The 22,429-nt window shown below is 39.0% G+C and overlaps 1 protein-coding gene and 1 long non-coding RNA gene across 2 annotated transcripts in view; one reads left to right on the top strand and one right to left on the bottom strand.

The window, feature by feature from the left end:
- LOC309509128 (uncharacterized protein) overlaps window positions 1-22,429 on the bottom strand; it is a gene marked incomplete at both ends in the record, with an annotated part of 85,808 nt that overhangs the window by 48,908 nt on the left and 14,471 nt on the right. The window lies entirely within an intron of this gene.
- Window positions 5,444-6,105, top strand: LOC309510888. The gene is made up of 2 exons (XR_014210452.1): window positions 5,444-5,512; window positions 5,917-6,105. It is a non-coding gene; the product is annotated as an uncharacterized lncRNA (long non-coding RNA).

Raw genomic sequence — 22,429 nt, 5'->3', positions numbered from 1 at the left:
GCCGTACAAAGTTTCATGCCATTTAGACAAAGAGACATTTTTTTTTTTAATTCAGCAAAAGTCATTTGCGGGTCAAAAAGACCCCGAAGACCATCAGAGGGTTAATACTTCAATTGCCAGATGCACCAGCAATACCAACTCTGAATGTATAGGCATTAGCTCAATAAAACACCCAGGATGACCTTTAAAAATGTTAGCAATTTACACAGATAAACTTTAAAAACAGTGTGGCTAAGGTGACACCTAATCTATGTCATCCCTGTTACCCCACATGTCAAAACCTGTTACTATACAAAAGTAACAGGCCTGACAGTAACAGGTTTGACAAATTCAAGCTAATTTGCTAATTGCTAGCTATTAGGGCAAGGCCACAAAAGCACATGTTGTACACTTTGAAAGGATATTACTTGTAGATATTGATTACATTAAGTTAAATAAATAATTGTTTAAATTTATACTTTAAAAATCAGTAACAGTTTTGACATTGCATGATGTCCCCACCTCAGTTATACCTAATAAATCATCAAAATAGAGCATTATAGAAGAGAGAGAGAAACTTACTTGTGTTTTAACTGTTGGAATAATAGGCTTGTTTGAGATGCGCCTTGCCTCGCCTGAAATGTAGTCGAGAGTAGGCGGCTGCAGTGAGAGGAGGAGTGAAAAAAGCGCAGGCAAGCCGGACAGATCTCTCTTCTCGTAGTGGATCTGATACCTGCGAGATCAAAGATGGATATCGCGGGATTCACCGGATTCACGCTCGTGCACAGTGTTGCTAATAAATTGGATGGAATTTAAGTTCTGTTGCTTTTATATGAAAATAAATATAATGAACAAGACACCCAAAGTACTTGTTATTTAATTCCATTCCAAATACATGTTTATCAATATTTTTTTTCTTTAATACAGACATATGTGTTTTTATTTATTTTCTTTTTTTATAAAAATTAAATTGCATAACCCAAAGAGATCGCACTGTCAGATAGTTTGGGAATATTCACACATAAAACCTGATATTAGAGTTTTAAAATCAAACATTTTAAAAGAGAACAATACATCACAGTTGTTTAAACCAATGAGCATTAAGCTGTGTCGTCAGCAAGTCGTTTCCCATCGTGCTTTTGATCAGCGCAGTCGGTGGAGAGCAACTGCGCTCGACTGCAGAATCCGACAAGTCCGCCTTGCGCTCGCGAGAGATTTTTGACATACGTCAGCATGACATCAGAGCCAGGCGGTCCGCACTCGGACACATTTCTAACCGGCATGCATCTCGCGCTGATCACCGCTGATCGATTCTGCGCAGATTTTGCTCATCTCAAACAAGCCTACTGATTGAGAGATGATGTAACTTCCTGGAAGTGATGTCACAGGAATGTACCATTATTTTACAAAGGTTTTTTGGTGAGGGTAACAGGCATGACATGAAATCAGGGGACACCGATAAAATGGTTTATATTTTATTAAAAATAATGTATATTTATGCCAAAACATTGCTTAACAGTGACACTATACTTAGAACAATATGAAAATGTGATTTTTGTATAATTTTGCCTTCAATTTGCAAATTAAAAGTCCTGCAGAAAAAGAACAATCACAGGGAGGGACAGGCCAAAAACCTTACCCTTATCAGCATAAATGCAATTTTAATTATTTAAAATAATATATAAATTACTTTAATTTAATGTAATATTGAGGAAATAATACTACTATTATGTTTTTAAATCACAAATTTATTTGGTGTTATAGTAATTCTACGTCTGATTATTTCTCAGGGACACAAAAGGCACCAATTTCGTGGAATGACCCACCATCAGCTCCTCCTCTGGTTGGTAACTTCCTCTGTTCTCATCAAATGAGTGTTTAAATTCTGCTAGAGTTGCTGTTTAGTGACCCGATGCCACAGTGAAGTGTTGCCTTAAGTGCGTGTGAAACGTGTGAGAAGTGCATATACTGTGAACCACACTGTCTCACACATCTGATCTGAACAGTTTATTGGCTACTTTTGCACACGAGAGACTTACTGTTAGTCTCACTTCTTTCTTTTAGCAGTTTCCCACATGCCGTTAAAATCTAGAAATAAAATAATTACATTATTAGTAATAAAATTTGTTTGCTACTGAAAAGGTTTCCACTATCCATGACTAACTTGTAGGAAATGAATTCTAAAACAGTTTTATTTTGAAATAATTAACATCAGCTCCAGTTTGGTGAAACAGAAAGTATTTGCACACACTTCATGAGCGTCTGTAAAGCAGATATTAAATGTCTTCAGGAAGAGTTTCTACACATGGATTATAATGTTCTGCTTTACTCTCTCCAGCCCTGAGAAAATAGATCAGATCCAGACTCCTTTATTAACACTACAAACACCAAAGGCCAGTCATTTTCCCTTTGGCCGGTGGATTTGGCAGTGGCACGAGCCGCTCTGATGGGGATAATTCTCGGTCAGCTGGTTTTGTGTGCTGTGACACAGACGGAGCTGTTTAAAGCGATTCAGAGATGCTTTAAAGGCTATTTTGAATTTAATTTGCTGTAAGATGCGATGTTGTAACCCTGGCTCATTTGAAAAACTTTCCTTGCGTTGTGTGTCAGCCATCCCTAGCAACACCCCTAAAAACACCAAACACCGGCTGGTGTCGTCTTTAGTGGGTGTGTTGCTGGGGGTGTTGCTAGGGATGGCTGACGTGAAACAGTCGTTCCGAAGCTTTGTGAGATCCCGAAGCGCAGATGTTTCGAAACACTGATCCGAAGCGTGATTCAAAACACCCATGTCACGTGACTATGGCCAAACGAAGCCTCGAAGTGTTTCACTAAGTGTTTCATCAGGTGTGGTCCGCCGAATCAGCGTTTGATTGACACGGTCGGGAACAGACCACACAATCGCACATCTGTATAAAAGTGAAATCAACGCATATTGACCTTTTATGACTTTTTATGAGAGGAGTTTGATTTTGAGATGGCGGATTTTTGCTGATATAGTGACATACAGCGATATAACGATTTGATTAGTTATAGGCTGTTTAGGCTTACATTTAAATTTACACAACACATTGATTGATAGGCTAGAGACAGACAGAGTATAGTGACATTAATAGATACATAGATATAAATATATATAGACAGCTAGATTAATAGATATATTATAGATACATAATATAAATACATAGATTATAGATAGATACATATATAGATACATAATTATATCTAGATACATAGATAGATTATAGATACATATCTAGATTCATATAGATAGGTACATATATAGATAGATTTGGATAGATAGATAAAATGGAGGCTCCCCAGAAGAGATGCCGTACATCTGTGGTTTGGGAGCATTTCCGTTTAGAAACCCCAAATAAAGTGAGATGCATGTATTGTGATCGGCAGCTAGCCTACTGCAACAATACATCATCCATGATGCGCCATTTGAGGAGAATTTGAAATTTGCGTATTTGCCCAGAACTCATGATCCACTAACTTACTGGAAAGAGAGAGCAGTAATCTTTCCTCATTTGTATGTCCTAGCTAAAAAATATCTTTGCATGCCAGCAACAAGTGTCCCTTGTGAGAGGATTTTTTCAAAGGCTGGAGAAATTATCTGTAAAAAAAGAAGTAGGCTAAGTCCTTCCACAGCAGAGAAATGAATATTTTAATAAAAATCTCTAAAAAAGTGAGACATTGTGGCTTGATTTCTTTTATTAATATTCATTTTGCAGGACCAAAATAACATTATGCACAGTGAGGAGCCTATAGGTTACAAGCTTCACATTATTAGAAAAAAACAATAATAAAAAAAATATATTTTTTTAATGGCTCATCAAGGTTGTTTCAGATCAACACCTGCAAGTGACCACTAGGTGTCACCGTTGAGACGGGTGTCGGATTGATTCGAAGCCTCAAAACAATATGGCCCATTTGGTTCAACTGTTTCATTGCTTCACGAAGCCTCGATCTGCCCACCACTAGCGAGAACTCAAGTGCAGAAAACAAATAGGTATTTATTAACAAAACAAATAATACAACACTACAAACAAAAACTCCCCATGGGGGAAAACAGGACAGGCATCAGCAGGAACAGGAAACACAAGGGAACTTAGACAACGAACTAGCACAGGACAGCAAACACAGGGAGACTTAATAGGAAGCAAACAAAAGAGGGTAACGAGAAAGGCAGGAGGGGCAAATGAATCAATAATCAGGTAACAAGATGGGAGGGGCTAGACAACTGACAGGAGAGCACATGGCACAAGGAAAAACACGACAAGCCATGTGCTCACAACAAACCAGACTATACCCAACGCATGACAGACCGGGAATGCCAGAGCTCTGTCACCAACCCAAGATGTAACCCAAACAGAAGTGACAGAACTCTGGCAAGTTCCTCTTTTTTTTTTTAAGGAACAAATTGAGAACAGAATTAACATTGCTTTATTTTTTTAAATGTAAAATTAATAAAACAATTATTTATAGTGAAAGAAACAGCCATGTTTGAACAAATAACTATTATACAAAAAACAAATGAGTGTAAAACAAATGAAATAAACTATATTTTTCTGTAAAAGAACATACAGTGGTACAAAGCAATACGGGTGGGGCATGTGTGGCGATACGAGGGAGCTGAATGGTTAAGGGGCACGCTCTCAAATACAGAGCTATAATGAATCACGACTACGCCACCCCAGCATTAACCCAGCTGGGGAAATACCCATAAAAAAAGGGCACACAAGTTCGTTTCTCCCTCCCACAATCACAAGACACTGAGACGTGAATACGTACAAAAATATATATAATTCTTTATTTAATGATCATAAATCATTTTTAAAAAAGGGTACTAGAGTCAGTCAAACAATGGGGCTGGATGGCAAGGCCACTACTTTGTATATGAGCAACAAAGTTCAATCAGTAAACAGACATGTCGACTCTCGTGACGAAGCTGGGGTGTACCATTAGCTGGGCAGGCTGAGCACTAGGCCTCAAATCAGCCCGCAAGGAGTACACCGTGCCCAAAACTTCCAAAGCACACACACACACTTGTGAAATCCACTACAAGAAAACCTCTACCGCACACTCAGAGGAGAACTTCTGTTCACCATGCACAGGATGGCTAGCCTGCCCGCTTTTGGGTCACCCCTGCTCCGATCAGCCGGACTTCCGTTCGAATATCCGGCAGACCATTCCCTCATCCCATTTACTCACGCACCGAGCAGTAAAGTAGCAGTCACTCACAGCACGCCGGGTTATACGTGCGATCGGTTCCCTTTTCTACACTGGAACTACAGCAGCAATGTAGAGGAACAAAAACCCTCGAGCAAACGCCTCAGAAAACTCAGAGGCAGTCAAAGCATTAATGGGCCTAACACGACGGCCAACTGACTCACAGCCTCGAGTGGGCCTAGTAAAAAACATTACAATTAACCCCTTAAACACTGAGGCCATTTTTGGAGTTTTTTGTCTGAGTGACACACAAAAAAGTAAAGACTCATAACTTCAAAACTATAGAGAGGAGAGTCAAAAGGTAGATATCATTTGTTAGGAAACTTTTTATATTTTTAGAAAATATAAATTTTTATTACTTTTGGACAATCTAATGCTGAGAAAATGCTGATAAAAGACAAAAATATTAATAATATTTTTTAATAATTTAGATATCTTTCTTATTTGAAATGCAATAATTCAGGAAGGAAATACGGTGGCAAAATAATTCTTTTTTTGTGATGTTCCCCTATGTGTGGTCTGCGTCTGGATCGTTATTTTATGATGATAGCATAAAGTAATCCAAAGTTACAGTACTTGGAACAAAGGGAGCCTTTTTGTTAAGTCCTCACACATTTGGAAGGCAATAAAAAAATGAGTTTTCTTAGTGACATACACAAAACTAAATACTCATAACTTCAAAACTATAGCAAGGAGATTCTAAAGGTAGGTATCGTTTGAAAGAACACTTTTCAAATTTTTTGAAAATATACATTACATTACATTTGGACATTCTCCTGCCGAGAAACTGCTGATAAAAGACAAAAAATATATATAATTTTTATAATGATAATGCATATCTTTCTTATTTGACATGGAATAACTCAGGAAGGAAATAAGGTAGAAGGAAAATTCTTTTTTGGGGAAGTCCCTCTACATATGAGCTGCATCTCGATCAAATTTTGTGGTGATTGGATAAAGCAATCAAAAGTTATAGCATTTGGAACCAAGATAGCCTTTTTGTTGAGACCTTGACGCCCCCTCATGGGCATTTTTAAAATTGTTTCACCATGAAGAAAATCTTGTCATAAAAGCAATAGATTAAGTAAATTTTGGGCTCATTTGAATTGTATTAATATGCTGTAAAAAATTAAGTGCAATTTTCAATGATTTTTGAATGTTTCATGAGATGTATGATGTTTTTGACACATTGCAGTACATAGTACAAAAAACTATTTTATAGATTATGAAAAAAAATATTCTATTTATCAACAAATAACTCAGCAGTACTTAGGAGTTTTTCGAATTGGCTACATTCACTGTAAAGTTCAGACTCTAAGCTTTCAAATGACACCAATTTTGTTTGAATCAAGGCAATATTTTGGAAAAATATGATAATTAATATTTTCGCAGCTAGGTGGCGTCTGTGGGGCGTCTACGGGCGGTACACTCCGGTTGAGAGAGACTAGTCAGCACTCGTTCAGAGTTGATCGAAGTGGTTGGATGCATTAAAAAGCTGAGATTCTAAGCTTTAATATGATACATATTTTGTGTTATTCCACGTTTGAAATCGAGCACGGATGGTTCCGGGAAAACTGGAAAACACTTTGCACCCCGGGAGGATGAGAGACTTGTTTTTTAGCCAAGTATGCATCACTTCGTGAGGAATATCTCGTGATCAAAGCAATGGATTATGTTGTGTTTGGGCTCTTTGTAATCGTGAGAATCTGCTGTCAATAAAGATGTGTGATTTTTCACAATCCATGCATGTTTCATTGAGTTATGAGCTGAAACGTCACATCAAAACAACATCGCATCACTGCTATTGCTACTTCATAGATCCGCCTGTGGAATTTTTTGTGTTAGAACGCCATAAGGAATATATTTAGATCTGAGTGATGGATTATGGCGAGTTTGGGCTCTTTTTAATCTTAACAATCTGCTGTAAATAATGATGTGCCATTTGCCACAATTGATGCATGCTTCATTGAGTTATGAGTTAAAACGCGACAAGTGCTACACTATAATAAACGATCTATGCGCGCCGGTGGTGGTTCGTGTGTTATAACTCCCACGAGGAATATCTTTAGATCTGAGTGATGGATTTTGCTGAGTTTGGGCTCTTTTTAATCGTGAGAGTCTGCTGAAAATAATGATGTGCATTGTTCTACGATCTGTGCATGCTTTGTGAAGTTATAAGTGAAAACCAAACGCGAGTGCTTCATGAGTATATACTAGGATAGGCGCGTCTGAGGTATTTTTTGTTTTAGAACGCCATGAGGAAATATCTTTAGATCTGATTGATGGAATATATTAAGTTTGGGCTCTTTGTAATCGTGAGCTCCTGCTGTAAATAACGATGTATAATTTTTCATGATCGGCGAATGTTTCATGAAGATACGAGTAAAAAGGCCAAGTCTAAGCTACCTTGCTAGGCTACGTGAATCAGTGGATTTTTTGTGTTTTAGAACTCCATGAGGAATATCTTTAGTTCTGAGTGATGGATTATGTTGAGTTTGGACTCTTTTTAATTGTAAGCATCTGCTGTAAATAATGATGTGTCATTTTCCACAATTGGAGCATGTTTCATGAAGTTACAAGCGGAAATGTGTCTAAAATGCAGCATCCATATATGGTTTACACATGGGTCTCTTAAGGGGTTATTTTACAAAAACCTTGCTCAAGTTTATTAAAAACCCTGGAACAATTATGCTTGTTGTATTCTACTCATTGAGACCTTTCAAATGACATATGACACAGGACTATCTGAGCTGTATGATGTTTTTGACATATTGCAGTATGTGGTACAAAAAAAGTAGTTTATAAATTATGAAAACATTTTTTTTCTATTTATCAGCAAATAACTCAGCACTACATTGGAGTTTATCAAATTGGCTACATTCATTGTAAATTTCAGACTCTAAGCTTTCAAATGACATCTATTTTAAGTTGATCCAGGTAATATTTTTGAAAAAAAATTATGATTATTAATTTTGCAGCTAGGTGGCGCCTGCGGCGGGTGCACTCGTATTTAGTGGAATAACTCTGCAATCATTAGAAGTTGATCGAAGTAATTAGATGCATTAAAAAGCTGAGATTCTAAGCTAAAATGATACATATTTTGTGTTGTTCCATTCAGTGGTTGCTTAGTAATTTGATTATGAATATTTTTCATGGGGTGGCGTCCCGCCGGCGGGACGCTTAGGGTTTAAGGGGTTAATAATATAATGATCTAATAGCCCAATGTTTTCTATAACAAGCTCACACACCGGAACACCCCAGGACAAAACCAAATCTAAAGTGTGGCCTTGTAAGTGAGTAGATCCCACTACAGACTGAGTAAGGTTAAAATAAACACAGTTACAAAATCTTGTACTAGGGGCCTATCCGGGCAGCAGATATGAATATTAAAATCACCTAATATAACAAGGCTGTCAGAAGCAAGTGGTCATAGGAGATAAATTCAAAATTAAAAGACAAATTAAATCAAGTGAGTTTCTATGGACTATTTTATGCAAACATCCAGCTAATCATGGCTTACTCATGTAGTTCAAAGTGACGTTCTAGACATTCTACTGACTCTACTAATACTCTACTAATACTCTACTAACACTCTACTAATACTCTACTAACACTCTAATGAGAGATAGTAAGACATGTAGGTGCAACATTACTTATACTCAACAGAATGTGTAAAAGGGACCATTAAAATAAAGTGAAACCATGTTTTGTAATCTTTTAAACTAAAGTTATGGCTATCTCTTGACCCCCTCACACAATCACTTGTCAATGCAGGCGTATGTTGTTGTTCCATCCCTTTAGCTTGGTTTTATACTGGGAATCAACAGCCTGGGCCAGTGCTGCCACCTTGTGGAACAACCGATTACTGCAAAACAATGCAATTCAAAGCACAGGTGCGACCTGCATGGCAAGGTTAAATCAGGTGGTGCGTGTACTATTCTGGTGATGAACTGTATCACATCCACTGTACGAGGAGCCTAACATACACATAAAAAACTAAATATACTTGATTAACAGAGAAATAATCTGGATGCGTCTCTCTCGTCTCTGTATTCTTAATACCATAACAATCATAATAATCACCATAGCAAAAACAAAATTCTGAACGGCTGTTTGAAAACATGCAAATACTGTTTGACATTCTTCTTCTTAACAAGTCGGTGTCAGAAACAGAAAGTTGTATAGTGCTTTATTTCTGCTTTTCCAGGAGCGCCACCTACAGTGAGAGAGTGAATTTGCATCTACTGCTATTTTATGCATTGGTCTGAACAGACAAATTGCATGTGAAAATCGGACTGAACTTTCGTGTTGGTGTGAACATGAGTTAGTAGATAATGTCCTCTCGCTCATCATGGCTGTTGGGAAACTAACTTACACAGAAGAGACTTTTGTTTCTCAGCACATAAAGATGAACTACTCACTGTGATCTCAGACTGTGGTGATGTGGTTTCTGCACTGTATGGATCTTCATGTGTCGCTTCAGGTGAGTTTTATAATAGAAACTGGTTCCACACTGATCACACGTGTGCGGCTTCTCTCCAGTGTGAACTCTCATGTGTTTTCAGATTTGATGAGTGACTGAATCTCTCGTCGCAGTGTGAACACTTGTAAGGTTTTTCTCCAGTGTGAATTCTCTGGTGCAGTTTTAAACTGTTCGCTGAAGTAAAAGTCTTCTCACACTCAAAGCACATGTCAGCTCTTACACTATGGGATTAATATCCTGCCATGATTCAAAACTGAAAATAAAGTTCTGAAAGGTTGAAACTAAGTGTTTGAAAACTCAAAATCGTAAAAAAAAAAAGTTAAGCAAGATCGAAAAATAAGATTTGCAAGTTTGCAAAATGTTAAAAATAAATAAAAATATCTCTGCAAACATTATGTTGTTTTTGAGATTTCCTTCTTCAGAACTGCAAAACAATTTTTACGATGTTGCGCAAACAATTTTTCAGAGTTTCAAATTTGTCAGTGTTCTCCCACTGTATTAGTTTGTTTTCCAGGTTTGAAACCTTGTAAATGGTGATCTGAAAACTGGTGTGCGAATGTGTGAAAAAAAAGTGATTTGAAACTCTGAAAACTGAGGCTCGAAAGGGCGAAACTTATTACATTACATTACATTTGCACTCCTATTGCAGACTATTTTTTCAGAGCTGAGTTTACAACACCCACTTTGCGGAGACGCCCACACAGTTGCGAGCTTGCGACTCACGTGATTTGTGGCAACGTGCACTGCACGTGCTGAAAGTCCAATATTCTGTGGAAAGTTTTTATTGCGCTCTTGAAGAACGTCACGTCTGCCTCCTGTCATCAGTGAGTTGGTTAGTTAGCCGTAAAAGGGTAGCTTGTATTTTTGCTATCTTATTATAACTGTTAAAGCATATATCAAGAACATATTTTATAACATTATCGTATAAATTTCTCTTTTTTTTTGTCCGTTTCGCTGTTTTGCCGAACATTTTCAGACAACCACCACGTGTTGTGAGGGTGAGCTCGACCAGCAGCCAACTAACGTTAGCTAGCTGCTAGCAAGCTTCACACAGCAACAGTTCAAAATGTTTATTTGCAAGTTTAGCACATGTGGTAAGGAATTTAATAAAGTTTGTGAGTTTACTCAGCACATTAAGTTGCATAGTAATAGTGCTAATTACAGATATCAGTGTGGTGTGCCTGAATGCTCCAGACAGTATGTTAAAATTCCTGTACTTAAAGCTCACATGTACAGAGACCACAAACCAGATGTGCCTTTGAGGAACAGTCAGCGACCATGTACTCCTATACAATGTGACTTTTGTGCAGTAAGGTGTGAAACATCATCTTTACTAGTTTGTCACTTGAGGTCGCATTTGCGTGAAGGGTTACACATTGAATGCCCATTTAGAGGATGTGACAGAAGGTTCTCTGTTTTGTCGAGTTTTGCATCCCATCTTTCTAAGAAGCACCGCAATGACAGTGTTGAACATGTAGAAAACCCCTCTAATGTAGAAAGACCTGTTGCCAGTGAATCAGTGAGTGAGTGTGAACCATCTAACGTTAATTATTCTGATGATGAGCAAGAAGTGCCTGTTGCAGTTGATGAATCCCTTTTTCTTCAGAATATCACACTTTTCTATCTAAAACTTCAGGCTAAACTACTATTGCCGGCTACTACAATACAAACTATTATTGAGGGATATCAAGATGTCCATCATGTCAGTCTGACAAATCTGCTTAATACCTTGAGTGAGAAACTAACTGTCCTTGGAATCCCAGAGGCCACAATTAGTAACATTATGGATGAAATGAGAAAAGACGATCTCCTCACAGCCTGTAACAGTGGGCCTTTGAGCACAGATCAGAAAAGAAAGACGGCTTTTAAAAAACATTTTAATTATGTTGAGCCGGTGCCTCAGTTATTAGGTATCAATGAGAAAGGCAAGGAATTGTTTGCCCAGTATGTGCCTATTAAAGAAACATTGGCTGCACTTTTTAAAAGCAAGTCCATGCAGGAACAGTATGCAGCAACACGTTCCCAACCATCATCAGAGGGTATTTTCCAGGATGTAAATGATGGGAAGGGAGCTCAGTGCAACCCTTTATTTAAAGCAGAGCCATCTTCTCTTGGTCTTATACTTTATCAGGATGCATTTGAAGTGGTTAATCCACTTGGTTCTTCTAAAAAGAAACACAAGATTCTAGCAGTTTATCTCACTTTAACAGATATTTTGCCTCATAACAGATCATCCATAGATCAAATGCAGCTTGTTCTCTTGTGTAAGGAGCAGGACTTCAAATATTTTGGGATGGACAAGGTATTTGAGCCCCTCATTAAAGACCTGAAAGCTCTTGAGGAAACTGGCATCGAGATAAATAATGGACAAATTGTCAGAGGTCGACTGTGTGCTATTTCGGGTGACAATTTAGGGTCTCACTGTATAGGCGGATTTGTTGAGAACTTTAGTGTTAGCCATTACTTCTGCAGGTATTGTGATATAAAAAGATCAATTTTTGAGAGCTCTCCATTATTATGTGGCAACAAGCGTACAGAACAGTCTTTTCTGAATCATCTACAAGAATTAGAAAACACTGGTACCAATTCTGAATGTGGTATCAAATCAAACTCTCCTTTTAACCAACTGTCCTTCTTTCATGTCTGCCAGCCTGGATTACCCCCATGTCTTGGCCATGACCTGTTTGAAGGCATTGTTTCCTGTGACCTTAGTTTGTTGATTGGTTATCTAGTTGAGGAGAAACATTTTAACTATACACAACTCAACAGGTGCAAAGATCAGTTCAACTATCAGGGAAATGATGCCCAGGACAAACCAGCCGATGTTTCACCAGGTAGCAGAAGACTTAGTGGACATGCAGTCCAGAACTGGTGCTTTCTGCGTTTGCTCCCTCTCCTGATAGGAGATAGGATTAGGAATCCATGTGAGAATGCTGCCTGGCAACTTGTGCTGCAGCTCAGAGAAATTGTAGAGCTCATTTGTGCACCAGCAATTACTACAGATCAGGTTGCTTATCTTAAAATACTCATTGAGGAGTATATCTACTTTCGAAGGCAGCTCTTTCCCAATGAGCCCCTGAAGCCCAAACACCACTATTTACTTCATTATCCAGAGCTCATTACCCACTTTGGTCCCCTTATTCGCCTTTGGACTCTCAGGTTTGAGAGTAAGCACACATTCTTCAAAAGATGTGCTAGGAAGTTACATAATTTCAAGAACATCTGCAAGACTGCTCTTCCAGGCATACTTGAGTACAGGTGAAATGTTTCAGCCGAGTGTGTTACTGGATAAAGAGATGACATTCTATGTAAATGACTACAGCGACAAAATCCGAGAGGCTGTTGTTGGTTTGCATTTTGAATCCAAAGATACAGTAGCATCTTACACAGTGACGGTGAAGGGCACATCATACAAAAAGGGCATGTTTATTTTGCTGGGGAAAACTGAAGAAGATTTGGAGGTTGGCAAGATAGAGCTAGTCATTGTGCACCGTGGCTCTGTGTCGTTTGTCACAGAAAAATATTGTTTTGTTAAGTTGAGGGACATTGGGGTCTATAGTGTTTTGGGGACACCTCAAGAGCAGTTTATTTGCATGAGGCATGATGATCTACTGGATTATTATCCTTTGCCAGCCTACACAATGTGTGACATTACAATGATCTGTCTCCATCACTCCTTTGCAGAGACATGGCTGCAGCACAGGAGGAGCTCAGGAGGGCTGTCTTGGCAGTACTTCCGGACCTCCCCGCAGACACACTAACTACCTTGATGGCAGGCCTGGAGGAACTTGGTGTGGAGAACAAGGAGGACATGAGCCTTCTAAGTGAAGAAAATCTTCTGCCCTTTCTCCGTGTGGTCCAGTCTAGAAAGCTTCTCTGTGCCTTTTCATCTCAAGGTAACCGTAGGTTGGGTGGTTCGGGTTCCGGGATGGGGGTGGGGGTGGTCGTCTGCATGGAGTGACACAAGGCACTTTTATCCTTCATCCTATTTAATGATTTAACTGTTTTTAATTCTAAGTATATTAGGGCTACACATTGAAATGTTCACAATTGAACTTGTAAACCTAGGGTGCGTTTGTAAATTCACTCCGAGCACGCTCTGCTACACTCTAGACGGTTCGGAAACTGCACTCAGAGTTAATTTATGAACGCACCCCTAATCTCTTAACTATGCGATCTCTAGACTACTTTTATGGTGCCACTCCCATCATTGCTCCACCATCATAGCCTCTCTGCCATAGCCACCCCATCACACCCGGTAAAAATGTATTGATTATGTAGCCTTACTAGCCTATTTCATGAACTATGCCCTGAGTGTGCTTTTGTTATGTAGCTTAATGTGTTCTAATATGATTGTGATGACGGTGTTTTTTATTTTTTTAATACGGTATGATTGTGGCGTGATGTATTAACTGATGTGTTTGGCAGATTGTGAAATCCACTTTCGTTTTGTGCCCTAAAAGTTGCAACATCGATGGCCAAATGGAATTCCCACCCTGGTCACCAATAAAAAATTTTTTGAAACGTGACATGATGTGACCTTGGCTGTCAGGTGGCTTTCTACAGTTGTTTTTTGGGGCTACCACGACAAAAAGTTTGAAATAAATGAAAAATGAATGGTTTTATTGTATAGAAAATATGATTGGTGTTTAAATACACCATAATATATCTGAATCATAGGGGTCTAATGGTAAATATTTTTCAGGTTCCTTCTCAGCCCTGTCTCCTCTTGGCTCTCCACAACTCTCCTCAACCCTGTCCCCCGCAGGAAGTCCACAACTCTCCTCACCTGAGACACCTCGAACGTCCAACCCAATGCCCTCACCACGCACACCATGGCCTGTACATTTTAAGGTGGGGCGGGTCTTGGCGATTCCTAAAATATATTTCTATTTTACTCGATAGGGATGCACCGATGGCAAAATTCTGGGCCGATGCCGATGTTCAAAATAGCAATGTGGCCGTTGGCCGATGGCAATGGCCGATGTTTGTTTTTTATCATATTTTGTTATACTTAAAAAAAACAAAAAAACAAAAAAAAAACACAATAATAAATGGAATAGAATGGGCTGGGTAGGCTACGCTTTGTACATTATTGGTTAACCCCATGTTAACCTCAGCCTCGTTTTCGTTTTCTAAGTGACGCAGCAAGAAGTCTGTCTATGATCAGGAATTTCTAGGTGCGTTCGTGTAGGATGCCGGGGCCGTAAGGAACATGATCAACTCTCCTCCTCTTTTGTGGACAGTTAATGCTTCACTTAGGCACATTTCCCCCATATCACGAAATATTAAATATTACATTTATTGCAGATGGACTGCAACTCAACCTGCTTACACAGCGAGGTGTAATGTTGGTGACGTATACCTAGCCTACATCAGAGAGAGAGAGAGATTAAAATACTGAGCGACAGGGTTCTGTAAAATCATCTATTGCAGGCTATATTTTGGATCACAAACATAATGCAGAACTTAGCCTAAGGTACCCCATTTCCCTGTGAGTTAATTTCTTGATTTGTACTATTGTTGGGAGTGAGGAGGATTAGATAAAAATTCATAAAGCCTACTATTCTAATCGCGTTCAGGCATCTCAATTCTCTTTGAAATATCCTGGAAAAAAACATCTTTGGAGCCACTTAACTCGCTACGTACGATCGTTTTTGACAGGCCACTTAGTGAAACTCTCAACAACTGGCTACAAACAGACCTCTTAGATTACATTTAGATCTTAGAATTAGATCACTACTTCGTTTGAGTCTGATGCTGAATTTTACTATAAATGCACCCTTAAAAGCTTATATCCTTGTATCCTTCTCTCTTTTTTCGCCATTTTCTGTTTGCATCCTTGAAGGTTAACTGGGAGAAGATGACGCCAGAGATCCAGTCAGCCATTGCAAAATCTACTAGACCGAATCCTGCTGCCAGAAGAGCGATGGTCAGAGAGGTTGTAGATCAAATGAGGGTGCACAATGCAAATCCAAATAGAGGGATCTGTTTGAAAGTTGTAAACGATATAATACAGAAGTACCCCACATGTTTTGGGGATGTGGATGATGATGAAAATACAGCTGGGGCATCGCTCATCCAGCAAATAAAAACCAGAATCGAGCACGTCAACCGAAACAACACATTGGCACGGTTAAGGAAGAATAAGCACAGCAATCGCCAGGCGAGGACAAATGGAAGAGGTCCTGTTGATCAGTATGGATGTCTCCGATGGGCACCTCAAGAACTCCCCTCAGGGGAGACTGATGAAACCTTACAAGAGATGAAGACTCAGATGCAGCAGCTATATGCCCAGGTAGGAATAGTGGAAATTATATTTAGGCATACTTGGGCACAAACCTATATTTTATTTTTGAGTATTGATGCATCCAAATTTTGACTCCCCCCTCCCCTAGGAAGGAATGTCAGGTGTGGAGAGAGGAGCGCTTCAGAGATGGCTTCAGAGAACCTACATTCTCCAGCGTTGTGACCTTAATGCTGACCCTCCACACAGCATCTCAAAAATGAAGGATGACTGGCCCTTTCTCTTCTCCTTGAAGGGCCTGTTCTTGCATTTCAGTGAGCTGACCGGAATTCCTATCCAGGAGAAGCTGCCAGCTGCCATAGACAACAGGAGTCAGAACATCATAGAGTACTTCCAACAGCAGAAGACACCAGGAGTGGGGAAGGTTCTGGAAGCCTACAATGAAGAGAGTGGCAACAAAGCTATCTGCACCATCATGTGCCTGCTTGCTCACTTCAAAGAGGGGGATGGTATCTTCCTTACGGCTGATGTGAGTATAACTTGCAGTGCATATACATAAATTAACCATTCCCTCACCCCCTCCCTCCAATCTCTGTCCTGCTATTTTGTAATTGTTAATTACCAGAAATCAGTCACCAGCCCCATCCTTTGAATTGAACACACTTTGCAAAAGTTATTCTAATATGCCATAGACTCTGAACAGCCTGAGTATCAGACCAAAGCTAGCGCTTCAGTCTGACACCTGTCTCATTCAAAGTGTTTACAAAGGGGGAGGGCTTTAGATACCTTTTCAAAAGAAAACTTGTCCCATTTCCAAAACGTCACCCCTTCTAAAAAAGCTATCCATGCAGAATACTGGTCTGGTTTCACAGTTATTCGAGTAAACAGTCTGTTTTTTTACTAAAACTGCCTCAATCTATATTCTCCGTTCTTCGAGGCAGTCAGCGCACAGGCAGACATTGCTTGAAAATGGGCCCCCAGCTAATTGGTTCATCACGTTTATTCCCATCCACCCCCAGCGCTCATTGGGCTAACATTCTTCCGATCTGGCTGTACTCGTTGCTCTGAATGGGGAATGTAGACCCGAGACGGAGCCTACTCAGCAAAGTGGGCGGAGTCCATGGTCTGATCCAGGCTATACTCTGATGGGTTAGCCATTGCTTCCTGCCATGTAGTTCATAAAATAATTTTAATTTACTGTTTTATTGACATGGCATCCATATTTAAAAAAAAGAATTGCCATGTTCAAATGTTTCTACATTTGCACCATAATTTAAAGCTGATTTCCCCCTTGGTGTTGAGCAGAACTTTACAGATTTTGGGGCAAGTTTTCTTTGTCGTTGTTTACTCAACTTACCCATGGTTAACTTATGGTTTTTATTCTCCAGCCCTCTGCCACGACTGCCGATATTGAGAGAGCTGTCACCCTGCAGCTTTTAGTTATCATATTGTTAATGGGTTTCAGGAGAGATATTGCTTGGCGCAGACACTTGGATTATGTCCATGGAAGGAGCATGTGTGATGGGGCCCCACAGCAACCTCCTGCATGGATTGGCAGCAGTCTTCGCTGCCTACTATGTATTCAACTTGCAATATCCGGCAGAAGCCGCAAGCACACTTGAATTCATTCAGAGGTGAGTTTAAACATGGCACTGTCATGAAAACGATCATAGCAATTATGGAGGTATATTTGATTTAAATCAACTGAACACCTGTGACAGTGCAATTTGTAGTTGTTTTGCAGTAAATTTGAAGTCAAAGAGAGAAATGTTTTAAGAGTTGCAAACTTGTAGAATTTTTTTTTCTCTCTCCCACAAACACAACACAACAGTTACACCTTCTTAAATTCTTCATTGCAGGTTCACAAATCCTATTCTACAAATCACAAATTTAGAAACTCGTACGCTCACATTTTTGATACAATTGCTGCAGTGAATATGGTGCCAAACGCATTTACACACCCGTATCAAGAAATGTGAAGTCGTGGAGAAATTTTGCACATCCGCAAATCAGTATGTAAATCCATCCAATGAGAGTTGCACACTTGAAAAATATTTCTTGTATATGTCTTGTATGTTTCTAGCACAAACACAAGTACATACTGTAACTACAGCTGCTTGAATCTGCTGCAACGAATCTCAAACACTGTTTTTCCCTTTTAAGTGACAAGTTTCACGTGCTCTCCATTTTGCACTGTGATATTTGGTTCAAAAGTGAGTTGTGCATCTGTAGAGGCAGTGGGCATTAATATTCATGAGTTTCCCCGAGCATGCGCGTGTCTAACTGCTCATTTTAGTTCACGCGATCGGTTCTCAGCAGGTTTAATGGATTATTTAAAAAAAAGGTAAATATAGTTTTAGCGCAAACTTAAAATACAATTGTGCTTAATTTTATTTCAAAAAGTATTTGATCTTTATGAAATGATGCACAATTGTACTATATTTACCTTTTTTTGAAATAATCTGAAAGAGGACATTTATCTAAATTACAACATTTAATTGTAATATTTACAATATTATGTCCTGTGAAATTACAGGAAATCCCTAAAATTACAGGAAATTCCTGGCTACTAAGTTGCCGTAAATATAAAATTTTGCTGTAATATTTACAGTATTCTATCCTGTAAAATTACAGGAAATTCTATTAAGTACAATACCTTGTTGTAGTTATTTTACAATAACAGTCCTGTATGCTGTTTACAGTAAATTTACGGCAACTATTAGCCAGGAATTTCCTGTAAAATTACAAGAAATTTCTAACAGTGCACTTGCCATTGCATTTTCATTAAATGTCCCGCAATGAATGTAGCAAAATTCAATGTGCAAATTGAAAATGCATTCCGAGCCGAACACGCCCCCTCCACTTAATGGAAATGCAATCGCAAGTGTCTTAACTGTGATTTAATTAATTAATAATTATTTTTTTTATACATTATAGACAAATCCCATGTTTCTGTAGTGAGAACTATATGGGATGAATATAGTATCAAAATGATCAACACGTGCAAGCACTATCATCCATGAACTTGATAAAGGTTGCAGAAATGTTTTACTATCTACAACCAAATGCCTGTGTGTTCTTAACATTTTTTGTCTACAATAATAAATGTACAAAAAAGACAAACATCTATAAACATCAACATGATCACAAAAAAAAGTTTTTTTTTTTTTTTTTTAAGCTGGTTTGTTTAGAGTTCATAGCAAGTTTATAATTCAACTGTTAAAATAAGGTTCCACAAATTAGTGAATTTGAGCTTAAAGGTGCATTGCGCAAGTCTCTGAGTTTTTGCAGAACTATGCCCCCTCTGGCGGCAAGCGAAACTGCAGCCAGAAGTGTGCACGCTCACGGACAAAAGTTTTCTTTTTTTTATCTTACGTGGAGTTTGCGTTGGTGTTTGAAATGAACTACTAGCCGGTCTCTTAGAATCCATCTTCTACGGAGAATGGCGGCGAATACACAAACCTGCCAGACAGCCAGGTGAGCGTGCCGTGAACGCGCATGACGTCACGCCCAGTCTCAAATTCCGACCCGAATCCCTCTTATTTCCCACTGCGCAATGTGACGTCGTAGTGACGTCATTTTCATGTAATTTTTGGACGTCCAAATTTGGTCCATTGAAGGGGTTGTTTTGTAACGCCAGGCGACGTCTTTTTTCGACGTCTTCCGCACGTCATTTTTCGACGTCTTTCGCACGTCATTTTTCGACGTCTTCCGCACGTCATTTTTCGACGTCCATCCACAAAAGTTTGTTTACAATAAATCGCGCTCAGTGCTCTCAAACAAAACATCGGCTTCTCTCACACACACACACACACACACACACACACACACACACACACACACACACACACACACACACACACACACACACACACACACACACACACACACCTTGCTTTACCTGGGACTCGAACTCGTGATCATCTGCTCCACGTGCCAACGCCCTACTGTTTGAGCTACAGAGAGAGTGATATAATTTATGATTATCGCGTTTAGGCTAAAAATAGGTTCGGCGCTTGGATCACGAGCATCTTGCAGTACATTTAAAATATTTAAAATATAATATTTTAAATATTTTAAAAATATATTACATTTTAAATATAGCGATTTGGAAACGTGGATGGAGCAGTGAATAGGTTCATTACACAGCAAAATGACACGACAAACTCGCGTTTTGGAAAAGAGCTCTTCATTTGTAAATTAAAAAAAATTATAATAATCATGTACATTTCCTGCACCTGTCATAGACGTCCAAAAAATTACCCAGTTCAGGTCCAATGTTGAACGTAAATATGACGTCCAAGTTGGGTCATGGTTGGACGTCCAAATAGTGGACCTAGTTTGGACGTCGAAAAAAATCACCCAGTTCAAAGGTCCAATGTTGAACGTCAATATGACGTCCAAGTTGGGTCATGGTTGGACGTCCAAATAGTGGACCTAGTTTGGACGTCGAAAAAAATTACCCAGTTCAAAGGTCCAATGTTGAACGTCAATATGACGTCCAAGTTGGGTCATGGTTGGACGTCCAAATAGTGGACCTAGTTTGGACGTCGAAAAAAATTACCCAGTTCAAAGGTCCAATGTTGAACGTCTATATGACGTCCAAGTTGGGTCATGGTTGGACGTCCAAATAGTGGACCTAGTTTGGACGTCGAAAAAAATTACCCAGTTCAAAGGTCCAATGTTGAACGTCTATATGACGTCCAAGTTGGGTCATGGTTGGACGTCCAAATAGTGGACCTAGTTTGGACGTCGAAAAAAATTACCCAGTTCAAAGGTCCAATGTTGAACGTCTATATGACGTCCAAGTTGGGTCATGGTTGGACGTCCAAATAGTGGACCTAGTTTGGACGTCGAATAGATGTCCAGAATTGGTCATGGACCGACGGACCCAATATAGACATGATCTGCACGTCTATCCGACGTCCAATGTTTAGTGGGTTATTTTACTGTACAGGATTATAGAGACAATCGCAGTGATCAGAGAAGGGCTCATTCAGCCCATCAGGCAATTGTTTAAGCATGTATGGGTTAGAAAACGGGTATTTTTAACATGAAAAAGTTGCTTAATGCACCTTTAATGTGGGTATATTATCAGTAAAAAGTAATCATAAAAAAAAAACCCATTGTAATCATTAAAAAAAATCAGCCATATATATCAATGCGATTCATAACCCACTAATGTTGTGCACTAGAGGGAGCCACAGGACTGCAAATTCTTCCAGATCTGAGTGTAAAGGTGCTGTGTGTAACTTTTTCACTCTACTAAAGCATACAAATAGCATAATATGTTTATAAAGCTTGGAAGAGCCAGGACATTTTTTAATGTAACTCTGATTGTATTCGTCTGAAAGAAGAATGTCATACACACCTAGGATGACTTGAGGGTGAGTAAATCATGGGCTAATTTTCATTTTTGGGTGAACTAACCCTTTATATGCTTAAAACAGTGGAGATGATCGTGGACTTCAGGAGAAACGCCTCAGCATCATTCCCACTCACCATCATGAACAGCATGAGTCTTTCAGCACCATCTCTCAGGACCTGAAGGAGGAGTTCCACACAGACTCTATTGCAAAAAGCAATGTACTTCCTTCGCCGGCTGATGAAGTTCAACCTGTCACAGGAGCTGAAATATTAGATATAATGGCAGTTTAATTGAGTCTAATGGGCTTCTGTCTGTTTTAATGTGAATTATTGTCATTTAGAGTTTGATCAGTTTTGGCTCATTTGAACATTCCATCAATGACAGTCTGTGGGACTTTTCAGAGTTTTTGATCGTCATTTTTGGAAAAACGTAAAGTCTGATCAGTTATAAAAGATAAAGCAGCTCGAGTCAGAACAGTCTGAAGGTCTGAGCCAAGTTTGGTGGATGTCAGGAGGAGTTACAATTATTATGCATTTGGCAGATGCTTTTATTCAAAGCGACTTACATTGCATTTCAAGGCACACATTTACATTCTTATCAGTTCTTGCTTTCCCTGGGAATCGAACCCATGACCTTGGTGTTGCAAGTGCCAAAGCTTTACTGTTTGAGCTACAGGAAAGCTTATAATAATAATAATAATAATCATAAAAATTGTTATTTATAAAGCCAACCTAGTTAGTTAGTAAGTCAAACAGAACAGACGGTAAGAGTAAACTGTTTAAACCGATACACAGACTATAAGAGGCGATGAAATGAAGATGATCAGATGCTGCTGAAGATCAGACACACACTTACAGTTTTTCATAAATCTCAACAGATCTAATGGATTTATTGTTATTTTTAACTCTTGATAGAACACAAATGTCTGAATAACACATTTAATGTTTGTAGTTTATGCCGTTAAACACTAAATGCTTGAGTTACAATAGTGCTGTTTAAGAGCTGTGGACTGATCCGCCATCATTACTGTCGTTTCTACAGTTGAAGCGTTGTGTCATAGAGTGGAAGAAGTTAGAAACCTGTGTGAATCACATTTATTCTTAAATAAAGTAATAAATTG

This window comes from Leuciscus leuciscus (genome assembly GCF_965113295.1).
Source record: "Leuciscus leuciscus genome assembly, chromosome: 1".
Lineage (NCBI taxonomy): Eukaryota > Metazoa > Chordata > Actinopteri > Cypriniformes > Leuciscidae > Leuciscus > Leuciscus leuciscus.
This window is presented reverse-complemented; position numbering and strand designations above follow the sequence as displayed.